The following is a 9,024-nucleotide window of genomic DNA, read 5'->3' as shown; positions in this document are numbered from 1 at the left end:
CTCATGATTTTAGCTGTGGGTTTGTTATAGATTAATTCTATCAGTTTAAGAAATGTCCCATCAATGCCTATTTTCTTATATGTTCTTTTCAACAAAAGGGTACAGTATTTTGTCAAATGCTTTTTCTGCATGGTCTATATGAGGGTCTATATGGTCTCTGTTATTGCTTCTGTTTATGTGGTGAATTACATTTATGAATTTGCATATGCTGAGCCAGCCTTGCATCCTGGGATGAAGCCCACTTGATCACAATGTATTATTTTTTTTTGTTGTGTAGCTGAGTTGTTTATTAAGATTTTATTGAGTAGGGCGGCGCCTGTGGCTCAGTGAGTAGGGCGCTGGCCCCATATGCCGAGGGTGGCGGGTTCAAACCCAGCCCCGGCCAAACTGCAACAAAAAAATAGCCGGGCGTTGTGGCAGGCGCCTGTAGTCCCAGCTGCTCGGGAGGCTGAGGCAGGAGAATCGCGTAAGCCCAAGAGTTAGAGGTTGCTGTGAGCCGTGTGACGCCACGGCACTCTACCCGAGGGCGGTACAGTGAGACTCTGTCTCTACAAAAAAAAAAAAAAAAGATTTTATTGAGTATTTTTGCATCAATATTCATTAATGATATTGGTCTATAATTTTCTTTTTTGGTTGAGTCCTTTCCTGGTTTGGGTATGAGAGTGATATTTTCTTCATAGAAGGAGTTGAGGAGGGTTCCCTCCTTCTTCATGTTTTGAAATAGGTTCTCCAGTGTGGGTATAAGCTATTCTTTGAGGGTTTGGTAGAATTCTGGTGTGAAATCTTCTGGTCCAGGACTTTTTTTGTTGTTGGAAATTTTTTTTATTGTTGTTATAATCTTAGTGTTTGATATTTGCCTGGTCAAGAAATTGATTTTTTCTTTATAGAGTCTAGGGCAGTAGTTCTCAACCTTCTAATGCCATGGCCCTTTAATACAGTTCCTGTGAGTCACGACCCACAGGTTGAGAACCACTGCTCTAAGAAGATAGTGAGATTCTGGGTATTGGTCTATTTCTTCCATGTTCAAATTTCTGGGGCTAGAGTTTTTTATAGCATTCAGGCGTACCCATTTGTATAGCTATATCTGTTGTTGTTTCCTCCTTTTTATTTCTGATAGAGTTTATTAGATATTTTACTTGTCTATTTCTAGTTTATCTGGGAGTTATTGATTTTATTGATTTTTTTTCTGAAAACAAACCTTTTGTTTCATTAATCCTCTAAATGGTTCTTTTGTTCTCAATTTCATTTAGTTCTGATGTAATTTTGGTTATTTATTTTCTTCTAGTGGGATTGAAATTGGATTGTTCTTCATTTTCCTGTTCCTTTAGATGATTCGATAGATTGTGGATGTATCTTTTTTCTAATTTCTAGATGTGAGCATTTAATATGATAAATTTCTTTCTTAGTACAGTTTTGCAGTATTCACAGGTTTTGATAGCTTGTAGCCTCATTGTCATTTTCTTCAAGGAATCTAGGGATTTCCTTCTTTATCTCCTCCTTAACCCACCTGTCATTTAGAAAGAGGTTGTTTAGTTTCCATGACTTTGTATGGGGATGTTTGTTTCTGTTTCAATTGATTCTACCTTTATCTTGGGGGGTAGGGGTGGGGGTGGGGTCTGCAAAGATACAAGGTATAATTTCTATTCCCTTGAATTTGTTGAGGTTTGATTTGTGTCCTAGAGTATAATCAATCTCGGGGAATAATTGATGAGTTGATGAGAAGAATGTATACTCAGTGGTACTAGGGTTTAATGTTCTGTATAAATCTGTTAAGCCCATTTGTTCTAGAGGAATGGTTAAATGCATCATTTGTTTGTTTAATTTTTGCTTCAAGGATCTGTCAATTTCTGTCAGTGGTGTGTTGAAGTTCTGAACTATTAAGGTATTATGGGTTATCATATTTCCAAACTAAGCAGGTTTACAGTTTAAAAATCTAGGGGCATTAATTTTGGGTGCATGAATATCTAGGATTAAAATGTCTTCTTCTTGTATTATTCGCTTGAGCAGTATATAGTATTTATATGTGTCTTTTGTTACTTTTGTTGCTTTAAAGACAATTGTGATCATGAAAAGGATTGTGACTCTCCCTTTCTTATGGTTTTTATTTGCCTGAAGTATTGTTTTTTTAACCTTTCACCCAGAATCTTGACTTGTGTTTGGAGGTCTAATGTGTTTCCTAAAGACATCAAATACTTGGCTTATACTTTTTAACCCATCTGCCAGCCTGTGCCTCTTCAATGGGTAATACAAGCCATTCACATTTATTGAGAGTTTTGATAAGTAGGGTGGAGTTAAGTTCTGTTTGTCTTATTGTGTGGAAGTCCTTTGCCTTGTTTTATCATTTGGGCCAATGTGGAAACTAGGCTTTGTGCTTTAATTGTGAGTGTCTTTACTTTGTTGGTGGTCCATTGTATTGGTCTGCGTATAGTATTGGTCTAAGTACTTCCTGCAGAGCAGATCTTGTAGTGCCAAATTCCTCAATGTTTGCTTTTCAGTAAAAGATTTGATTTCTCCGTGGAATATTAAACCTAGTTTTGTAGGAAACAGAATCTTAGACAGTCAGTTGTTTTGTTTGAGAGAATTGATGGTGGAAGCTCACTCACTTCTAGTTTATAAAGGTTCCACTGAGAAATCAAACTTGTGTTTGCCACTGTAGGTAAGCCTCTGCTTACACCTGGCTGCTTACAGAATTTTCTCTTTAGAGTTTGGCCGGGTTAATTATAATGTCTCTATGAGATGTCCTATTTGAATTGAAATGACCCAGGTTCCAATATCCATCTAGTAGGTCTATGTCTGAATTTTTGGCGGTGCTTGGGAAAATTCACTTATAATATCATCAACTAGGGGTTCTTTGCCATTGGGACTCTCTTCTTTTTCTTCAGGGATACCGCTGATTTGTATGTATAGTTCACGTAATTCTGTAACTAAGAGATTGCTCTGCTTCTTCTTTGCCTCTTTACATGACTAGGTTAGCTCTAGAGCCTTGTCTTCAAGCTCTGAGATTCCTTCTTCTCCATAGTTTAATCTGTTGTTGAAACTTCCTACAATATTTTGAAACTCCTTGAATGATTCCTTTAATTCTTTATGCTCTCTTATAACCTCTCTAACTTTGTTCAGGCCCTCAGAGACTTTGTCTTTGTCTTTCATTTATTTCTTGGGTCAATTTTTTGATTTTGTTTTGGTGGTTTTCCACTTTCTCTTCAATTCCCTCATCATTTTTGCCATTCATAATCTGAATTACATTTCCGTCATTTCCACGATATCTTTATAGTTGGGATCTCTGTGGTAGCAGCATTGTGATCCCTGTGGGGAGTTGATCTGTTAGCATTCTTTATGTTTCCAGTTCTTTTATTTTCTGTTTGGAGACTCCTCCTCAAGCATGGTTTCTTCTTCATTTCCTTCCCCTATTTTTCCTACTTCCTCCTTCCCTTTGGTATTCTTTGCGTCTAGGCTTTGAGGTTCAAGTGGTCCTTTGGAAGAGAAGAGTAAGAAAAGAAAACAAGAGAGAGAGAAAGAAAAAAAGGAGACTGATAATAATGAAATCCTTATCTATCCACCTATCTATCTAATCTGAGTTTAATATTTTTTTTTTTTAGTGGTCTGTAAGAGATAATGAAAGGAAAAAGAAAAATAAAAAGAGCCAGGTATGGTTGCTCATGCCTGTATTCTCAGCACTCCGGGAGGCTGAAACAAGACTATTTTAGCTCAGACATTCCAGAGCAGCTTGAGCAAGAGTGAGACCATATCTCTACTAAACATTGAAAATGTCCTCTGCCACTCTGGCTCTTGGGTCCTCATGCCAGAGACACAGCAGCACGCCCACCACCCAGCTCACACCACCCACACCCGCTGCACCCTAGCTTGCCTTATGTCCCAGAGCCAGTCCACACCTGCAGCTGCCAAGCCCACCACCTCCCTCCTCACCCATGTCCACCAGGTCCATGTCCTCATTATCCTACTGCAGGATGTTCAGTGGCCACGGCACCCCAAGCGGGCCAACGCCAACCGGAGCTGCTATATGGCCATAGCCACCGGTACCTATACCCAGAGCCGTGCATATGTCCGGCTCGGCTAGGCGCATGCAGATCAGTGTTCCCGGCTTGTGGCTACTGCAGGACTCAGTGGACTTCTCGCCGGCCGATGCCATCAACACGAAGTTCAAGAACACACGCACTAATTAGAAGGTGGACCTGCAGGAGCTGAAGGACTGCCGCACCAACTGCATCGACAAGATGCACTTCCTGGAGCAGCAGAACAGATCCTGCTGGCCGAGCTCAGGAAGCTCAAGGGCCAGGGCCTGGGGACCTCTATGAGGAGGAGACGCTGGAGCTGCCCGGCAGGTGGACCAGCTCCCCACAAGGCCCGCATCGAGGTGGAGCCCGACAGCCCTACTGAGGACATGGTGTGGCTCCGGAAGAAATTGCAGAGATGCTTCAGAGACGAAGCTGAGAGCCCCCTGCAGTCTTTCAGACAGGACGTGGACTGTGCGTCTTTGGCACGTCTTGACCTTGAACATAAGTGGAATCCTTGCAGGAGAAGATTGCCTTTTTGAAGAAACTGCACAATGAGGAAATCCTAGGAGCTGCAGGCTCAAATTCAGGAGCAACATGTCCAAATCAATCCGGATGTTTCTAAACCTGACATCGTAGCTGCCCTGGGTGATGTATGGCAGCCGTGTGAAATCACAGCTGCCAAGAACCTTCAGGAGCAGAAGAAAGCGGACCTTCCTGAGGCTGCTGATCAAGACAGCGATGCCTTTGCCAAGGAACTCGGGAATCCAGTGAGTACCAAGACAGGTGCGGTCACTCACCTGCGAAGTGGATGCCCTTGATGGAGCTGACCAGTCCCTGGAAAGCCAGACACATGGAATGGAGACAACTTTGCTGTCAAAGCTGCTGATGACCGAGATACTATTGGCCACTTGCAGGACATGAAGGATGAAATGACTTCTCTCCAGCTTCGTGAATATCCAGACCTGTTGGAAGCTAAGATGGCACTTGACGTTGACCTTGCCACCTGCAGGGGGCTGCTAGAAGGGGAGGAAAGCGGGATTTCCTTGCCTCTTCCAGACTTTTCCTCCCTGAACCTGAGAGGAACCAAACTCTTTTCACTCCCTCTGGTTGATACCCACTCAAAAAGGACACCTTTGGTTAAGACCATTGAAACTAGAAATGGACTGGTTATCAATGAAGCTTCTTAGCATCACGAGGAGCTTGAAAAGAAATGGCACACACTCAGTGCAGCAATATTTTACCAGCAAGATTAGAAAAGAAATCCACATCTTATAGGAACATCTTTCAAGTTCCTTTATGCAATTTTTCAGGAGTTTTTCTACTGCAAGATAGATTTGGAATAGGAATAAACTCTAGTTCTTAATCACCAACACTCCCAAAAGATTTAGGAGAAAAGTTTACACCATAATCTAGTTTATGAAGAGGTCTTGTCCTAAAATACTTTAAAAAAAATATTTTTGAATACCATTAAAACTTCTCTTTTTCCCCACAAGTATTGGATCAACTTGTTTCTGATTCAATACATCTTTGGTAAAACTAAAATAAATAAATAAATAAATAAATAAATACATAAATAAATAATCGAAAAAGTAGCTGGGCATTGTGGTGGGTGCCTCTAGTCCCAGCTACTCAGAGGGCTGAGAAGGGGGGGTTGTTTGAACCCAGGAGTGTGAGGTTGCTGTGAGCTGGGCTGACACCATAAGACACTAGTCTGCAGCAACAGGATGAGGCTCTGTCTCAAAAAGAAAAAGAAAGAAAGGAAAAAATGTAAAGAAATTTTAATCCCTTCGATCCTATGTTGGACCTTGTCTGAAATAATGATTTTTTTTGTTTGTTTATAAACCAGAATAAACAAAAACACTTTAATTATTTTATTTTGTGTAACCTAAAATAGATAATAAAATCATCAGGTGAGTTCATATTTATGCTTTTCTCCATTAAAGCTGTAAATAATTACAAATAATCCATCAGCTTCTATCCTGCCTGACATAAATAAGAATTGGGGAGGTGGAGGGTGGCAGAAAAATTGGTTGGAAAGGGTTAATTGTCATTACTATGGACTAGCAGTATTCTGGATGTTCTAGAGCATTGCTCACCAGTTCTGTGGCCTGTCAGGGAGCTATATGACTTTTTTTGTGTGTGTGTGATGGGGGATGTGCTGCAGTGATCCAAATCATATCCAGAGATTAAAAGGATGTCTTTGTGGAAGGTGGCATCTCCCCAATCGGGTACATGGCACCGTGGGATCATCCCAAAGATAGCTGCCAGACCTTTGGAGGAAGAACCAAAGCTGCCCTCCTGGCCAGGCACTGGAAAGCCCTGCCAAGCTTGAGCTCTATGGATTCATTCAACCAGGAGCTCAGCCTTCTCTGCTCCACCCCTGTGATTTGCTGTAGTGGGATGGTGAGGTGACAGGCATCCAAGTTCCCTGCAGATCAGACTCTGTGCCCCAATCTGCCTGTATTCCATTCTGGGGAGCATCTGGATACAAGCCACTAGGCTGTGTCCCAGAGAAGCTGCTGAGAGCTTTTATACCACAGACAGCCGTGTCGGTCCCTATTTCTTGCTCATTCACACCACACCCTCCACCTGAACGTATAGGTCTACCCAGAATTCAGGCGGTCCTTGGTTACCCCACAGGGGCCATGTCGGGTGGCGGACATTCTCTGGTGGCCTTAATACCCAGGGATTCCACATGTAGGCTCTGCCCCTGAGTTTCTGTGCCCCCGTGTACACATTTTTTTGCTGGCCTTCCTCTTTTCTTATCTTTTTCATTCCTGGGGTTCCAAACTGTCACTCTGTGCCTTTGGAATGCTGTTTCTCAATGAGGTGGTCGGGTCCAGAAGTGGATGGTCCTTCTTCTGCCTGACCTTACTGAAAGCATTGTGCAAAAAGATACCCCTAAATCAGCATCTTGGAGCCCTTCCTCCACTGAAGCCACAGTTTCCCTGAATTTCATTATTAAAAAAAATTGTGTCTAATTTACACCTGTGATCATAATCTGGCCCATGGACTAGAAATACAGAAAATAAAATTTACATCAGTGTTTGTGACTTTAAGAGTTATCAAATATTCAATACTATTCTCCACACTGACTGTGCCCTTCTATGATAATTTTTATGTCTGCCTTTTTTAAGTGTTCACAGTAACAGATCAAACATGTGATATGTTTTATCTTTATGTTCGGATTACATGTTATCAATAGACTCCCCCTCACAGGAGCTCACTCTTCCCTGATGGTTTCTTGCAAAACAGACTGAGGGGGGTTAAAAGTTATCCACTTTTGCAAACACTCAAAGAGTTTTAATTTCAAAATAACCTAATATTGTTTAAAATTCAGGGATTTATATCATGAAGATATCTGAATTCTCCCACAGAGTGAGGTATTAATATTTCAGCAAAAAAGAAATATATGAGACTAAAAGGCTTACATCCTTCTGGGAACAACTTTAAGCCTGTCTATATGGATAATATCTTTAATATTAATGTGAAATTGTCTAATGTCAAAATGAAAACAGTAAGTTTAAAAAACATGATGTCTTAACCCTTATAATTCTGTGTAATATTTTGCCAATTTCTTCTTGGAAATATAAGAATAGTGTTCTATTTTTTATACATTGGTGTCTGCACATGTATGTGTATACACTATATATACACCTCACATAGGTATGTGTCAGTAAATACTATTTTAAATAATAACTCTAACGTTATTTGTAAATGAATCTTTTAACTTAATTCCATATATTTCCTGATATCAATTCTTTAAAGAATGTTTAGAATTTTCTTACTTTTAGTAAAATAAATACATCGTGGTGATATCTTTGTACAGGGATCTTTCTTTGCACTTTGTTTGCATATGTGAGTATAAACTTAGGGTAACTTATTAAAAGTAGAATTCCTGGTACAAAAACATGAACCATTTTTAGAATATATCTCTGCCCCCTCCCTGTGTAATCTCACTCTTACTTATGGGTTTAAGTGGCAATTATATATGGAAAACTTTAGTGGGAAGCTCCAATCATGGCCTCTCTACTAAAATCTACTAAATGATGTCTACAGCTGACAATATAATAACTATCTAAAACTTAAAATATCCATAAAAGGGAAAAAGGCCATATTGATTGTACAGATAGAACGGTATGGTAAAATATGAGTCATGTCATAGCTCCCCTATTCAAAATACATTAATTTTTGTCATCTCATGGAATAAAATTCAAATTATTTCTATGTCTTAAAAAGCCCTACGTGATCTGTGGCATTCTACCTTTCTGATTTTTCTCTTGTCTTCAACCTACTCATTGCCATCTACATTAGCCCCTGTGTTTTACTTCGAACGTGTCTGGCATTTTCCCTCCCTGGGTCCTTTCTGAGTATTCTTCCACCTGCCTGAATTGCTCTTTCCCCGGTGAAGTCAGCCCCATTCCCGCCCTTCTCTCAGGTCTCTGCTCTCACTGCAGATACCTGAGGTGACCACTGCAATCATCGTATGGAATATAGCACCCTTTATTCTCTATCCTCTTTCTCTTGTTTTATTTTCTTGCAGTCCTTATATCCACTCAAACTATTAGACATTTGTTGTTATTGTTGATTCTTTTTCCATCCTGAATATAATAACAGGTTCTGAGAACCTGGGCTTTGTCACTCGTATCTACATCTGAAGCACATCTAGCATGTTTCTTGGTATTTGAGGGATTTTTACAAATATTGAGTTAATAAATAAATGAAGACTTTTGATGCCTTTTAGCTAATAGCTCCCTGCAAATTTGAATCAGTTTACTCTATCACCAACCATATTTGAAGGTGCCTTCTCTACTGTGCTTTAATTAATATTTGGAAATGTAGTCCTTTCGCTCACAAAAATACACACACACACACTGCAAAACTGTAGAGATGGAACAAAGGAGTGATGTAAGCATAAGCACTTTCCCATTTCACTGTGAGTAGAGTAGGAGCAGAGTACTCGGTATAACTGGGGCCCTGAGTAGTTGGAGAGCTACTGAGGATTGAAAGA

General features: G+C 40.3%; 1 pseudogene; it reads left to right on the top strand.

Moving 5' to 3' along the window:
* Positions 1–4,058: 4,058 nt before the first annotated feature.
* Positions 4,059–5,084, top strand: LOC128585517 (vimentin-like; annotated as a pseudogene).
* The last annotated feature ends 3,940 nt before the right edge of the window (positions 5,085–9,024 follow it).

This window comes from Nycticebus coucang, chromosome 5 (assembly GCF_027406575.1).
Source record: "Nycticebus coucang isolate mNycCou1 chromosome 5, mNycCou1.pri, whole genome shotgun sequence".
Taxonomy (NCBI): Eukaryota; Metazoa; Chordata; class Mammalia; order Primates; family Lorisidae; genus Nycticebus; species Nycticebus coucang.
This window is presented reverse-complemented; position numbering and strand designations above follow the sequence as displayed.